Source organism: Xiphophorus couchianus, chromosome 11, assembly GCF_001444195.1.
Source record: "Xiphophorus couchianus chromosome 11, X_couchianus-1.0, whole genome shotgun sequence".
Lineage (NCBI taxonomy): Eukaryota > Metazoa > Chordata > Actinopteri > Cyprinodontiformes > Poeciliidae > Xiphophorus > Xiphophorus couchianus.
Genome location: NC_040238.1, coordinates 30,845,479 through 30,862,102, shown reverse-complemented (window position 1 = coordinate 30,862,102; position 16,624 = coordinate 30,845,479). Strand labels below are relative to the sequence as shown.

Sequence of the window (16,624 nt, the reverse complement as noted above, 5' to 3'; positions counted from 1 at the left end):
AAACGGTAAAAATGTCGTTTGAAAGAGGATGAAGTGGAGAAAATGCAGTTGAAAAGAAGTCAGTTGGAGTAAGAAAGGATGTTAGGGTTTGAATTCAGTCCTGATTTCTGTCCTAATGGAACTTAAATCTATCTGTGATTGTGCACAAATTGCCACTACGAGCAAAGCTGAGGCCAACTTGTTCGGCACAGTCAGTGTAAGATTCAATTAAGCATGCTTAGTGTACAAATCATTTGTAGACATTTTATAAAACATCTTGTCTCCTAGTGCCAACATGAGGATAATATAAAAAACAGGAGGCTTGCTTCTATTTTCATCATTATTCAGCCCTTTTTACTCCTCCTGACTGAAGCTCCTCGTTTAGGAGCACAAGCTTGTTTTCTTGTCAGAGTCTCGTTTTTCTTCTCGTCTCTTTTTTTGTGTTTGTCGTGTGTGTCTTCCTTGTATTCCTTCTTCTGTGTTCTTGATCCTTGAGGTGTTGCGAGTTGTTTTGTCTGGTTAATTACCTGCACAGGAGTCGGGAGGTGAGAGTTTGACAGTTGTCAGCGCTGTGTGTGGAAGTGTGTGTGGATGTTGGTGGGAAGAGAAGAAGGAAGCATGAGGAGAGGAGGAGTAAGTAAGTCTGACTGTACTGCAAGCCCTCGCTTATGTGACAGCATGTAGACACGATGGCTTTGCTGTTGTTCAGGCATTAGGCGATGTTGCTGTCGCTGCTGTACACACACACACACATTAACACAGTGAGGAGTCTCCCGTTTTACACCATCTCTTGCTGTCTCTTCAGTGGAGGTGGTATTTCTTTGATCACAGCAGAGACGCTGATTAAAAGGAATGATGCTTGTCGTGAAGGCAGCTGTATTTATAAGACTAAAGGAGGACAAGGATGTATCTTTCTCTCTTATTGCTCTTGCATTTTATCCCCACCTCTTTTTCTTCTGTCTTATTGTCTTCCTTTGGCATTTTCTACTTTAAAGCAACTCTAAAGCTGAATTTTCTGTAAAATCAATCTAACTCACTCAAGATATATATTACCACCTATAAAACCTACCATGGTAATTGTTTTCTGTTTGTTTATTATTCACTATATTCTATATTTTTTATTTAATCAAGATAAAAAATGTCTCTCAAAACCAAGAATGCTTTTTATGTGTATACCTTTGTATTTTATTTTGTTTGCATATTTATTTGCCTAATTTTTGCACACAGGCAAAGTTTAATCGCATACACAACTAAAAATCTCTCAAGCCTTTCCACTTTCTTTCTTTGATCACACTGGTGCACAAAACAATTCCAAAAACATTTTCTCTCCCTCTTTTCATATCTGTGTTGTTGGTTTTAGTCAAAGTCATGGAGTAGGATTCATTTTGGAGCCAATTCAAAGGCAGAGAACAGAGTTTGTTTAAATCTGTTTGGCTTTTTACAACAGTTGTCCAGTTTTATGTTCTCTATTCTGATTTGCTTCCAGGTGTTATGTCTTTATTTATAAGTTAACAGAAAATTTGATATGTCCCTTTCCTGAGAAAGGAAATATAATTTAATATCACATTAAAACTTCCTCGTTACCTTGTTTTATTCAAATCTCAACTATCATTTTGGATTTAATTTATTGTGTTCCACTGAATTAAAGAGTAGAATTAGACAGACGGAGAAAAGGATAAAATTATCATCGTAATATCATATTTAATGGATCACATTAAGGGCAAATAGCACATGTTTTTGTTTGTTTTTGTACCATTGAGGAAAAAGCTGCTGCATCCTTAAAAAAATAAAAATAAATTAAAAAAGTTATGTGTGTGGTTTATTGATAATCGTGTAGTAATGAAAATGTCCAAACAAAAATGTTTTGAATTTAAAGTAGAAATATACAGTATATATGTATCATATGTTTATATATTTATTTTTGTGGCCCAAGTTCAACTTGACTGTTTTGGTCCACATGCTTCAGTATCTATCAAAAATCAGTCATTTATTTCCCAAGCGTTTACTAACACCAGCTGATCAGAGATGTCATCAAACCGATTAAATTACACTTTCCCTTTGTACTCTTTTTATAAACTATGTGTGTACTTTAATCCTGGAGTTGGTTGTTTTATTTTAGAATACATTAGTTAGCAAAGAAAAAAACAACAGCAGTGAATAATATCTTTAAATACTCACATTCCTGTGTGTTTTACCTCGATGCAGCTGACTGAATCAGGGGCTTGTGTTGACATGCGTGTTCCTGCATGCTAAGCATTGTGCCTGATAAGGCAGTTTTGAGCAGGACAGCAGAACCTGTCTACTTCTTCCCCTTTATCTCTTTTAACAAGTTCATTTATTCATGAACGTGATATAAACACGCTCACACACTGGCACACACCTTGGTTTGGTGGCAGATGAAAGAAAGAGTTCCTGAGCTGTTGTTAAAAAAGTCTTTCAGCACGTGTGACACACACAAAGCACCCTGAAAGTGAAAAAGAGACGCTTTGTTTTCAGATTTATAGGTTTTAATTATTAAAAATGTATAAGGGAGGAAAATAATAGGCATTAATTATTCATATGCGGCATGTTAATTGGTCCTTGAATATTCAAAACAAAACAGTTGTATGAATATTCAAATGTCTAAAGAGAGGATTAGATAGTCCAAATGAGGAAAAAGAGCCCATGCTCTTCTAATGAAAGGGAAAATGTAAGAGGAAGAACTGAAGGGAAGATTGGGGGAGGAAAAGGAAGGAAAGTGATAATGAATGAGGAGAGGAGGAGAGAAAATGAGCTGAGGAAAACGCGTTGGTGTTGGAGAGAAAAGCCAAAGAGAGAAACATCAGAGAGTCAGAGGGGTCTTTTGTGTTCCCACAATGATGGATGACAGTGTTGACTAAACGAGCTAAATTAGAAGCTTTTTTCTCCTGCAACTCTGTTGAAATATTATTAACACGCAGCAACTTTAGTGAAACATATGATTCAGCTGCACATAATGACCTTGGCTATTGATTTGGGAATTGAGGGAGCAGCGGCGTTTTTCATACCGTTTGCAGGGTGGTGGGGGTTTGTTGCAATGCAGTTAAATTCTGTTGTTAAAACATTCATGCCCCTTAATATAGATCCTCCCTTACTTTCACTCCCCCCACGCACACATCCCCACACACACATACACGCACATACAAACCTAATAGCCTTAATTAGCCGGGCATGTGTCCAGTCTTGTAATTAGCTAATAACAGCAACATGGATGTGGTTAATTAGTGGTAGGAGGTGCCTGTGAATTAGAAAGCCAACAACGCAATTACTGTGCTGACAAAACAACCGGCTAAAAGCATTTTAAAACTAAGAAGAATGAGGATGATTCAATGTACAAAGCCCTGCAAAACTTACACATTTTGTCTCATTGTAACCACATACTGCACATATAATTTCCAGAAAGAAATCAAGTGTGGTGTGCAGTTGCACAGACTTCTCTGATCTCCCTAAGTAAAACCTGTTCAACCAATTAACTCAAGAGGTCACCTAATTCTTAAATATATTCCTTAACCTTAATCCATCATGTGAAAATTGAGATTATGGCACCAACACATGGCTGTCTGTTGGTTAGAAAACAGCATTTATTAGTGAAGAAGAGAAGAGGCTCATGGTAACTGTGGGTGAGCTGAAGTGATCCCAGAGCTCCGGTTTGCAAATAGTCATGCACTTAACGAGCTATTTTGGAAGAATGCTAAGAAGAAGATTATTATTTTCAGAAAGTACGAAGTTCCATTTGCAGTTAAGCCACGAAGGAAATTAAGCAAACATGAGAAAAAAGGTAATCTAGTCAGATGAGATCAAAGTTCAACTGTTTTGACTTACATGCAAACTGGTATTTGTGTTGAAAAACTTCACCAGAGTGGGAAAATGACTGCAGCCAAATGAAGGGTAATCCTGAAAGAAAATCTGTTAAAAAATCTTGAGACTGGGATGAAGGTTCAAGCAAGTCAAGCATCTGAGGCAGCAATAGAGAGGTTTAGAAAGCAACCAGTGAAACCTAAAATCTATTGAGAATCTACAGGAATCCTTGAAAAGTGATGTTCTCTAAAGCTCACCATCCAATCAGACTGAGTTTGAAAAAGAGGCAAAAACTGTCCCTCTCTAGATGTTTATACCTGGGAGAAAAATACATGGAATGATTTGCAGTTCTAACTGCTGCAAAAGGTTGCTCCGCACAATATTGAGTGGATGGAGCTCTTTTCACACAGTGTATTTTTTCATCCATTTTCTAACATCCTTGTCCCTAATGGGGTGAGGAGGTGCTGGTGTCTACCTCCAGCTAACGTTTCGGGCGAGAGGCGGGGTCACCCCGGACAGGTCGCCAGTCTGTCGCAGGGAGTTTATGTTTTATTTCTATATATAAAAGACTATTACCATAATTTCCCTTCTACACTAAAGGTCATGGTTGTTACTTGACGAAATAAGAAAGTTTCGAATGCAGGATCTTGTTGCTTTAGGTTTGTCGAGACTGCTTTCTAATTATTATTTTTTCTCTCTCTTTATGTTTCTGCCACCATGATGCTTCATTCAAGGTAAGAGAAATTTGTTTTCATTATCACACTTTTTTAAAGGAGCATTACATCATTTCTGACTTAATCTCCCATTACACTTGAAAAAAGAGCTGATTATGTGAAGAGCTTGTCATCTTTCTTCTCCTCCTCCTTCTCTCCGCCCCTCCTCATCGTCTGCTTAATTGGTGGCCCATCAACCCGTTAATCAAATTACTTCTGAACCAAAATTGACAGTTTTCATTAATTATAAAGGATTATTCTAATTGCAATTCAAATTTATTCATTCACAACAGACGGCGCTCAGTAATATTTCAGTGAATTAGCATATTAAATGGAGTGCTTCTCGCATTAGCTATGGTAATGTATTCGTCTTTCCTTATTTGGGCTGCGTGAGCCATATGTGCACCACACGGGCAGTTTATATGTGTGTTGCACATGCAGGTGAGGAACCTTGACAGCGTTTAATTTGTTTGACAAACGTTGCAGGAGTTAAATGCTCTAACCTGCCTCGAACTTCTCCCTCACCTCCGTTTATCTTCTTTCTGGCTCACTCCTTTCTTCCTCATCTGTTCACATTCAGACCACAAATTAACCTTAAAGATTGCATCCTCCTTCAGTAAAAGCACAGATTTTCCATCAGCTGCTCTCAGTACTGAGCTAAAGAGAATACTTGCAGAAGATGTTGCTGTCTTTAATTGGGTCTGCTTTCACTTTTTTGATCCATAAGATTGAAAATGTTCCTGCTTGAACCTTTGATTAAAATTAAAAAACAATTGTGAAGGTTAGAACACTCACATAAGGAAGAGAACTGAACTTTTACACTTACTGCTGGATAGTGGCTGTAAATATTTTATGCCACCAAGATGTAGTGACTGAATAAAATGTCATCACTTTAAATGGCCCTGATGTCTAAATGAACGGCAATAATGTGTTGCACCTGCATAGAAATTTACCCAGTAGTGGTAATCAATTGGATGCTTTTATAGCATCTTCATTTCGCCTTTTCTTATTATTTCTTACAACATCAGAACATTATAACTTACTTTATCATAACTGTACAAAAAGAAGTTCAATAAGTATATATAAATCCACCCGTTAATTAACAAGAATCAAGTATAGCTATTTTCAGGCTACATTTTGCACTATAATATGCATTACACTGTATATTTGGCAACATTTCAATCGTGTTCAACCCTCCGTCAAACAGCTGTTGTGCCTGGACTATCTAAGCTGCAGCTTTCAGTTTCACAAAACAAAAAAAAAGCAGAAAACTTATATTTCTTCTTCTCTTAAAATATCTCTAGTAATTATCATGGTTTAGAACCTACTCTGTGCATCCAGTGACAGTGAGTTTATGCTACAGGCTTCACCCATGCTCTTGCCAACTGCTTTTGCTGTCCTAAAAGCAAAAGCCGTTCCTAAAGAATGTCTTCACCTCGTGTGCATATTGCCCGTCAGGATGCTATGAGGAAGCCAGAATAATGTAGTGTAGAAAAAAATACCGCAATTTTTTTGTGTCTTGTATTGTCACACATCCAGCCTTTCTCATTTAACTGCACTTCAAGCTAAACTTATAGACATAGGTTGCCTATAAAGGTGTAAGCCTATAGACTTACAACTTTATAGTTGTAAGTTATAAATTACTTTATCATAACTGTACACCATAACACACAGTTATGGTGTACTGAGTTTAACATTTGTCTTTTGTTTATCATATTAATTTTCAGTAGGTATTTAAGAATGTCTTTTCAAAACAGATTGTTTCAGATTTTCAACTACAACTGATAAAATGCTGGGAAATCTTGTGCTGCATTGGAAGTTGTAAGACAAACTTCAGTGTATTTGGCCAGCTGTGTTGTGGATCAATATACTCTTACTCTGTGTATGGTGCACAAACACACGGGAATCCCAATCCCATTGACTGGATATGCAAACAAGCAATAGAAAACTTGTTTGGCAACTGGCAGATGACTTTCCTGACCGCTTGCAGGGCCCCCACGGCCGTGCCGCCCTGGGCAGTAAGCAATATGGCCCCACAGTGTGCCTGATCAGAATAAGCACAAAATAACCTGAGCAAGAATGTTTTTTACATGGAGGAGACCCAGTTGAAATAGAAAAGAGCAAGATGAAAGAGTTTCAAGAAAAGTCAATGCATGCCCATCTCTCAGTGGGGAAGAGCTTTAAAAACGGTTTTCTCAATCAGCTTCACTTTAACTGAGAAATTCTCCCAGACTGTCAGTGTTTATGTGCGTGTACGTCTGTGTGGTTGAGTGAAAATGCCATCTTACAGGCAGCGTGCTTAAGTGTGTGTTTGGGTGAATGAGTGATGGAGAGAGGATGAGACAGGAGGGGAAAAGAGGAAGAGGGTTCCTGTCAATATCACTTCCTTCATCCCTGTCCTCCTTACTTCTGTTCCTTTACTTACCCTCTCACTCCATGAATTATTTCTATGACCGATGACAAAGGAACACACACACACACACACACACAGACACACACGTTTAACAGACAGCTCAGCGAGTCGTGTTTGTCCTGTAAGACTCGGCTGCTGATGCTGCTTCTGTCTTGTAAGTTCACGAGTGTACAGGTATTTTGGAATGGTGCTTCTTTTGGGGTTTGGTTGTTTGTTTGATGTTGCTCAAATTTGTGCAGAGAAACCAAGTAAAAAGAAAGAAAAAGGAGCAAGAGCCAATGCTTCATATCGATCGGAAGCACGCTGTGTGTGTGTGTGTGTGTGTGTGTGTGTCAGTGTAAGTACATAGATGCTGTTCATGTTTGGCCAGGAGTAAGCGATGCTCCCTCTATCCTTCCTCCTCTGTCCTTCCTTCTACCTTTCCTCTCTTTTTTTTCTGCTGCTCTCCCCAAATCAATCTCACTCATCTATAATTCAACAGTTTGCCTTCAGCCCTTAAAATATACACCACAGTGACCTCCTCCTTCTGTCTATCCAGCACCTCTTCTCTGCCTCCCCCTTTCTCTCCTGCCCCTTCCTCATTCTGCTGATCCTCTGGTCAGTTAGATCATTTTTGAAGATCAGTTTATTGCAAAGCATCTTCACAGACAGAGTGTTTGTTAATTTATAACCAAGGGTCACTGAATTAGTTGGCATTGTTGTTCAACTCTCTTGTTGAGACGATTTTAATAAAGAGCAGTGATTCCCTAAGAATCATGCAAGAAACTCTGATAATGACTTCAGAAAGTGATGTTCTCATGAAAAAACTATATTCACTGTCTGGCCACTTTCTTAGGTACTTTGCCAGTAGCTGGTTGGAGCTTCTTTTGCCTCAAGAATTCCCTTCATTCTTTGTGTTTTTAGTGAGGTATCTGAAACATTCCTCAGATTTTGATCCATTTCACTTGAGCTGCAAAATATATTGATTTGCAGTCATTGCAATGTCAAAGTCATTGTACAAAATCACTATGTGGTTGCAGTATTTGGCCATTTTTTACTTGAGCCTCCCTTTCAAGTGTACATTCATGCTCTGTAATCCAGTAATATATCTGAACAGTCTGATGGACAGTCGCTGTTGTTGATTACTATTAATTGTTATATTGCTTTTTATAAAATATCTTTGAACATCCTACTTGCTGGTTTTTAAGCTGTCTGAAAATTCATGTTTTTCTTCAATGTCAATAAAAATCAGACCAAAATTGTAAAACGTCAAACTTAGCTGCACACAGACTTACTTAACTAAATGTTTGCACATTAACACAGGTTTTATCTCTATTAAAAGTTGCTTCTAGCCCAGCCCTTCTGTTTACGTTTTGAGTCCTTCTTGGAGGGATTCATTGACTGAGCCAATGCTTCTAATACCTTCATGTTTACTCTATAAATGACAAAGCAACTGAAGAGCTACTGCTTCGACTACTGATATGAACTTGATTTTTCTTGGCATGGATTTTGCTACTGGCTCAAAGCTTATTTGTTTAGCTGTGTTTCGTTTCTAGATGGATCCATTAAAAAGTTACTGCTGCCATTAACTCTTGACTTTTTCTTGAACATAGTCAGTACTTCTCAACCAGTGCTTTTGAGTTTTTCTCTCTGCTCTGTCTTCTCAAGGCCTCAGCAGATGATGCTACAAAGACATTAGCTTGAAGCAATCAACTATGCATTATCACATGTTTGTTCAGGAGGAGGCAATTGTATTTTGTATTGTACATTACAAGCTAGACTTCATTGTCTTACATTTGAATGGACTATATATTATTGTAAATAAACAGGATTTGTAAACTACCTTGAGACAATGTTTGTTGGGAAAAGTGCTGTAGAAATACATGAATTGAACTGAATTACTCAGTGAAATAGTTGCTGCATGTGATCCCTTGTCAAACAACTGCTATCACAGACACCATTACTTGTAACAATGATGCAATGAGACGACACTTGTGCGGGTCTGGTGCAGAGCTGAACATCTTAACCAGCTCAAGATGTTTTCCCTGAATGTCTCCCAGCCTGGGCGCAAGGAGTGGGACTGCTCACTGATATCACACACTCAGGCTAACACTTCTCTGCCCTGTGATGTCATTTAAATATGCAGAGCTGACAACAATGACAGCATTAATAGTAATGATGGCAATATGAAGCTAAGCCCTCATCATCATCATCATCACCATTAGCATATCTCTGGAGAGATGAGCTGTGATTGACAGCTAAGCTGGGTGCTTTTTGGGACTGCAGCTCAGCTATCAATTACCTCTGTGCATATCAACCATCATTATGTAAAATAACTTTGCTTCACTTGACTCCTCCGTTCTCTTAAGTCTTGTTCCTTCACATAACTCACCCAGCCCCCACTCTTCCTCCGCTGCCTTTTTTCATCCTCTCTCCATTCGAGTCTCGGCCACTCTTTCCTCCACCTCCTATTTTTTGCCTTATTCTTTTGGCTCATCCAAATATAAGTTAATGCATTTTCTGCAGAGTTTATTTTCACATTTTAAAGACGTTTATATGGACTTTTTTTATAACATTAAAGATACAATATGTCGTTTTCATGTGAAGGGCCAATAAAGTGTTTGCCCTCTGAAAGAGAGGGAGGAAGAGAAGAACGTTTTTTGGGGGGGGGTTTATGATTCAGATATCAAAAAATTTTCACAAAGTAAAGAGAAATTGTACTTTTTAAAGTGCTACACCCATGCAAGAGTATTGCCAGACTTGCAGAATCAAGAAAAAATAAAACTTTGTCACCCAATCTAATGAAATTGTCGAATTGATGAGAAACAAAGTCATTGACATTTATCAATTAATCCTTTGGAAAGGTTCATAAAGCCTTTCATAAGGTTTTTTGACTCCAGTGAACCTCAGTGCGATCCATTGTCCATAAATGAAAAAAACACGGAGTGGTGTCAAAACTTCCCAGGATTGACTCATATATAAGTGGTAACATCATACAATTTTAAAAAATGTTAATAATGACATTTGATCACATTTAATTTAGTTTAATATTCAACAAACTAAAAGGATAATCCACACGATGTCATCATCAAGCTGAATAAATTGTCTCTGTAGTGATGTTTTGAAATTACATAACATTTCACTAGTTGAAGTGATTAGAGGCTGCAAAACTCTCAACCTTATCTGATCCCATAATAATCCTGCAGCAGTAGTAAGACTGCACACTCTCAAGCAAGGCAATGACATCTTTGCCGGCAACAAAATGCCTTATACATTCTCATCACTCAAACTTTAGTTACTCAATATTTGGAAGCACACGCTGTGTTCACTTAATCTGCTGCCATTGCTGAAATACATCCATAGGCAGACTCCAGTTCTAAAACAACGCAGAAAATTAATGTCAACTCCTTCTGTTAGCTGATTGGTCAGGTTGAAATTCAACCAGAAAAATATATATTAAGTAAGTACCTTTTACCCTAATTAGGCAAAATCAGAGCTTTGCATTTGAGGAGGATATGTTTATCTGAAAATGATGGTCTGAAATTTTAAAGTGTGACAAAAGGCAAAAACAAAGCAAATCTGAAAGAGGGAATTACTTTTTCATGACACCATCTAAAATTGCATGTTGAGCTTAGTCAGCAGAGTTGGAATCCAAGTGAAAGCACGCCTTAGTGCTCTCTTGCTCAAGTTTTTGAGGTTACTGATGCATAAATTTAATTGGAAAATGGAGTTGTAATTGCCTCACACTGTGAAAGAGTTTTTATTTTAAGCGGTTGTCAAATCCTTTTTGATATATATACATTTGTATTTTGTCTTACACTGTTAATTTTCTGTGACTTTTTGTTACTAAATCATTATACTCTGGAAATATTGGGTTTTACGTAACTGAACAAAAAATTGTAAAATTTATCAGATATATTAATTAAAGATTAAAAGTTCATTTTAAGATCTCTGCACATGAAAATCAATAAAAGATCAAAAGGAAATACTTGGACAACAACAGACATTAGGTAATTATAAAAGTGGTCTGCATAAGCCACTAATATATTTAATGAGGTTTTTGTCAGAAAAGCAGAAAAGGTTTTAGAAGGCGGAAGTAATGCTAAAGCTCAAATTTTCATTGAAGCGAGGCATCAGACTGTGCAAAGGTGGCCCTTATTTGGCATTTCTGTCACAGGAATGAATATTTACTCAGTCATCACAAGTCAGATCGTCATCGCGGCATTTAGGTTGTAGGATGGATCACCTTTGTTACCACAGTTTGTGTGAAGTATCAAAAACAGAAGTGCAATTAATTCATCTTCAGTCTCTCCAAGTTTTTCTGGTTTGTTTTAAATTCTAAAATGTTTTTCTTGTTTATGGTCAAAAAGGGAGCAAATATTTATTTATTTAGTTTTTTGTTTTAAATATCCAAAATAACAAAAACTAAAAATCACCAGTGAAGAGGAAAGAAAATTGTCTTGAGTTTTAGTCTTTATTTAGTTTTTATTTATATCATGCTATTATTCATTACTGCTAGTATTTTAATAAATATATGTATCAATATTATAATCTTTTTCATGTTAATGATACTATCATATTTTTAAAGTAAGCATAATATATGTTTGATATGATACTTATTTTTATTATTTCATTTACTTGTTCTCTATAAATTTACATAATTTTTGGAAAATTAGGCGGTCATGAAATGTTAAAAAAACAGACCAGTTTTTTTCTTTAATTATTTCAAGCATGAAAAGAAAATCAAACGTAGTTTCCAACCCAAATTCAACAAAAATTAATTGTTTAGTTTCAAGAGCATCTTATTTCCAAACGTGTCTGAACCAACCTCTTTCTCTGAATTAGTGTTACTTTTCTCTTCTATCTGCAGTTGTCATCTTTATTCTTAAATCATGGCTGGAGCATCTAAAACAACAACAATAACATATTAATATATGTAACTGGCAAAAACAATTCTTTTAAACAACACCGTTAAAGAGCAAAGAAAAAGTACCTCTCCCACAGGAAGCAATACGTTATTACAGTCCTATTGTAAACACAAGTCATTATGGCATTTTATAACTCTGTTTTTCTTTTAGCATAGGAGACACAAGGCTTATCTAATGTCATCACATTATACAACAACAAACTTTCAGTGTAAACAGGAAACAGGAAGTTAATCTCCGATGGATCAACAAACGGAGAGGAAAATGCGGACTACACACTTTAGATGAATTTGCTATATGAGATGACAAATGAGAAGAAGTATGTAATATCACAATAATATGCATTCAGTGGGATTGTTTCAACTTTGTTTTAAATGGTTTAATCAGCTTTTAATCCTGGCAATGGCAGCTACTACAGACACAGAGAATCTAGGAGGTTATATCACACAAACACCTCGTGGAAGACAAAATCATCATTCTGTCTGAAAGATTTGCCAAGAAACTTGGCAGGTAGGTGAAAAAAGACATTTTAAAAAAAAACAGGGAGACAGCAGAGAGACAGAGGAGGCAGGAACAGCTAAAGCACTGATCTGTTGTTCAGTTTGTCTGCACAAACTGACTCTCTGCAATTTCTCCACCTGTCAGCAGCACCTCACCAGAATGACGCCTCTGTGTGTGTGTGTGTGTGTGTGTGTGTGTGTGTGTGTGTGTGTGTGTGCGTGCGTGTGTGTGTGTGTGTGTGTGTGTGTGTGTGTGTGTGTGTGTCGGTTTTCGAGAGATTTTTCTCTTCCAAAGCAGGATTGTTATTCCTGGCTCAGTAAAGTAGCAGGTCTTTAGGGAATTAAGCGGACATACACATCCAGTCTTAGACACTCACACCTTTTTTTCTTTTTTTTAAGTAACTGAGCTGGAATTCCCCCTGCATTTCGCCACTGCCTTCTTGGTATTGTAACTGCTTAAAAGACAGCAACATGGTCAAAACAAACTTCCATAATCCTTGTTTCTCCTTCACACACTCCATATATTCTTACACTTCCTCCTTACTGTGTATCCCTCGCTCTGTCTCTTTCTCTCTCTCAGGTCTGTGTTAGTCCTACATATTAAATATTAATGTCAGTTGTGCTCTGAGCCATAATTGCCATCTCAGCCTCTGAATAATGGATGTTTCTGTGCTGTGCACCGATACACCAAGGCTAACAGGATGAGAAAACAGCATCCAGTTGTTGTTTGCTACATTTCTACAGCTAACGGACTCTATAACAGCAGCACAGGTGATTTTATTATCAGGACAAAATGGATACAGCCGACAAAGCAGTGGTTACCAGACCTCAAAAGTAACCTGCAATTTGTGAAAGGATCACACTAATATAACAAGCAGTTGATTCCTTAGATATCTTAGACATGCATATGTTCTACAATAAATCTGAACATGATGCTTTTAGTTTCTAAAAATTTATTTTATTGTGAAGGCAACTGTTGTTGTTTCTCTATTTGAGTGGAAATATTAGAGACTATTGATCAAGTGCTTAAAGAATCCCATAATCAACACTGTCTGTCAGTTCGAGACAATGAAGACTTTGGCAAAGTTTGCATTACTAAATCTACTCCTCAGTGAGCAGATGAGTTTTACACACAGACTTCTGTGGTGTACAGGCTTTGTATTAAAAACTTCACAAAACTGAAATCTCTTCTAAAATATTCCTTATTTGCCAAAAGGTACAATTTAAATAATGTTGATGGTCTGACAACCTGGGATGTCCAGAAACTGTTAAATCAGGATTGAAAACATAACTGTACACTGCGGTGTTTTATTTTTAAATATCTCCCATGTTTTTATGCTGTTATGCAAAGTTTGTTCATGTATTGAACGTATTTGGTATTTTTTCCTTCTTTTTTCCCTTCTTTCTTTATACAATTAAACAATTGTTTAACTTACAATCACAACATCCATGAGAGCCAAATAATTATTTTTCTTGAATCATAGATGCCTGCGCTTCACTCGGTTCTGAGCAGATGGGCTGTGTGTGTTTTTGTCCAGTTATACTGGTCCTGGGTCAGCTCTCAGAGTGTGGTACTCACAATATACCAAAGGTCAACAGCGCTGTTATCACTTGAACATGATGGGGCGGCGGGGTGGAGGAGTGAGCCACAAGATAAATGGGGACTGAACTCTCCTCCCCCTTCATCAGCCAGACTCTCATAATTGCCTCTTTTAATTGGGAGCCTCTTAACGACGAGGGACTGGACCAGCTAATCAATTCACACAAAGTGTCTGTGTGTGTCTGAATGGTTGTCACTGTATGGCCTTTTTATAGCACAGTTGATTGGGCCATCTGGGGTCAAGTGGATAAGGAAAAGGGATACCCTTACAATGCATTAAGATCTAAAGGACATAGCCCAATATCAATGAGCGAAAAAACTCACGGGCGAGTTGAGTTGCCCATGAGTTGAGTTGAGTAGATTGGTAACCAATGATAAATAATTTGGTTTATGAATTTGTTTTGTAATAGAAATTTCACCAGATTTTTGAATTATTTCAGCAATATTTTAATTGAAGCCTATCTCTACCATTCTGCAAAAATCATTTACCTTTTGATGCACAAACGGTAAATATACCAGTAAGGAAAAGAGTTGAAAGACATTGAAACCTTACAACATAACCATACTGTGTAGTTATGTTGGCATATGGTATATCAACATAACAACACCATTATGGCTCCTGCAGATTGAATGTAAGGCTTAAGTTCTATGGAAACCTCAAAGTTTGTTTCTGGCAGCAATAAGCTCCTAAAACCAACATGCCAATAAAATAATCAAGATTTTGATCAGAGACACGACAGATAATCACAATATTAAGGTATCATTCTCACACTTCTGTAAATCCTCATGTAGGCTTGAACTAACACTGGAATTTACTTTTTTTGTGTTGCCCCATGTTAATGACTCAAGTAGATGTTTTGTAGTGCATGTTAAAAGCCTGCCAGGCTATGCATTGTTCTTGCACTTGTTGTAGTAAAGCAAGGTTCATTAGAGAACATTAGTAAACAAACCGCATCATGAGGTCAAAAAACACAGTAGACTAGTCAGGGATAACGTTGGGAAGGAGAATAATACATGGCTAGGTTGTAAAATAATATCTCGAGCTTGAAACGTCTCATAAAGCACATTGCAATCCATTGTCTTATCATAGAAAGAAACAAATCAAGACATGGCCATCCACCGAAACTGAGACAAGCGGATTGTTATTTAGAGAAGTAGCCAAGAGGCCAGCGTTATTTCTGTAGTAGCTGAAGATTTTCACAGCTCAGGTGGAATGCTATGTCAACAGGGAAATTATTGGTCTCAGTTCACATATCTGGCCTTTATGGAAAAGTGAAAACAATGACTTTCTCATTCAAAAGAAAGACATGTGAAGTCCTGTGCAAAAGTTGACATATTTGAAAGAAGGTGCTCTGGTTTTTGGCAAATTAAAGGCTGCATGAAGAACATTTTGCTGTAAACAGTCATCAAACTGTTTGGCTTTTTGGGGTTTTCATACATCCTGTTACTGTCAGCTGTAGGTAAGTTTTCACCAGTTATTTAAAAACCAAAGTAGTACCAAAACCAGTGCTAAAATTGGTATTATAGATAAATATGGAAAATTCCAAATGTAGTCGTTTTTGTTTTTGTAGATCCTAGGACATGATGATCATGTCAAGAGAAAATGTATTAGTGTTTTTTTTTTATTATGTTATCAAGTATTTTTTTACTACTATGTTCGACATTTAGTTCATATTTACCGTAACTACCTCAAGCAGAAGACTTTCTCCTAGAGCTGAACTTTTCCTACTGCTCCTATTCTAGCGTGTATTAGAAACATGAGCTAGTGAGTGTGCAAGCGTCCCAGTCGCCTTCTTTTACACACAGATCTACAATAGAAGGGTCAGCCGAGGTGACCATGTTAACGCCATGCTAGTGTTGTGAGGAGGACTAGACAGTGAGAGGTCAGCTGGGGTCATCGTGGCTGTCCTCCGCTGTGATAGGCTGTCACCCAGGGGTGAGGGGTCAGTATAATTAGGCATTCAGGATCCCAGTGCTGCTGTTCTAACGAAGCCTGAGCTCGTTAATGCAGAGTTTTACACCCGGACCTGCCACTGAGCTTCGCTGCACCGTCACACACATACAAGCTGAGTGCATGTTTGCACATGCACATGATCGCACACCTCTGCTTTATCCTGTCGGTCCAACACAAAGGCTGTCATATTTATAACGTTAAAGCACTGGGCTCGGTCACGAGGGAATGGAGATGTTACAGAAATATTAAAATCTTAAAAGTTGAAAAAAATTTTATGGAACCCCAAATAATAGAGTAAAAGTGCAATCCTAGTTGCAGTGAAGCCTAACATATTAATTTATTGTTTCGTCAGTCATATTCACTTTTTGCTTGATATCTTCTTATGCTTTTGTTGTGGGTCATTATTTAATATCCTCCATAGATGTTAGAAAATACCTAATTGTGATGCATGGTAAAGACTGACTATACACTCAAAATGTGTTTGAATTCAGTGTAAATATTTCTGTGATTATTGTTGCTTGAACATGGAGATGTGTGTATTGATGCTTCTGCCAAGGTGGCCAGCTGGTTCACATTGTCCACCACCATCTGTGAGTTTGATTTACTCTGTAAAACAGATTCATGAACATGTGGTTCTGTTTTAAATGGCCAAAGTTACCCAAGTGTACATGTTTCATGTCTGTAGAGCAGAGTTAATATGTGGGGATCACCTTCAGAGTAAAAACTTTGAGATATGTCATGAGAT

General features: G+C 37.4%; 1 protein-coding gene across 2 annotated transcripts in view; it reads left to right on the top strand.

The window, feature by feature from the left end:
* Window positions 1-16,624, top strand: part of LOC114153795 (transcription factor COE1-like) — a 95,977-nt gene that overhangs the window by 48,491 nt on the left and 30,862 nt on the right. The gene's annotated exons all lie outside the window — the stretch shown is intronic.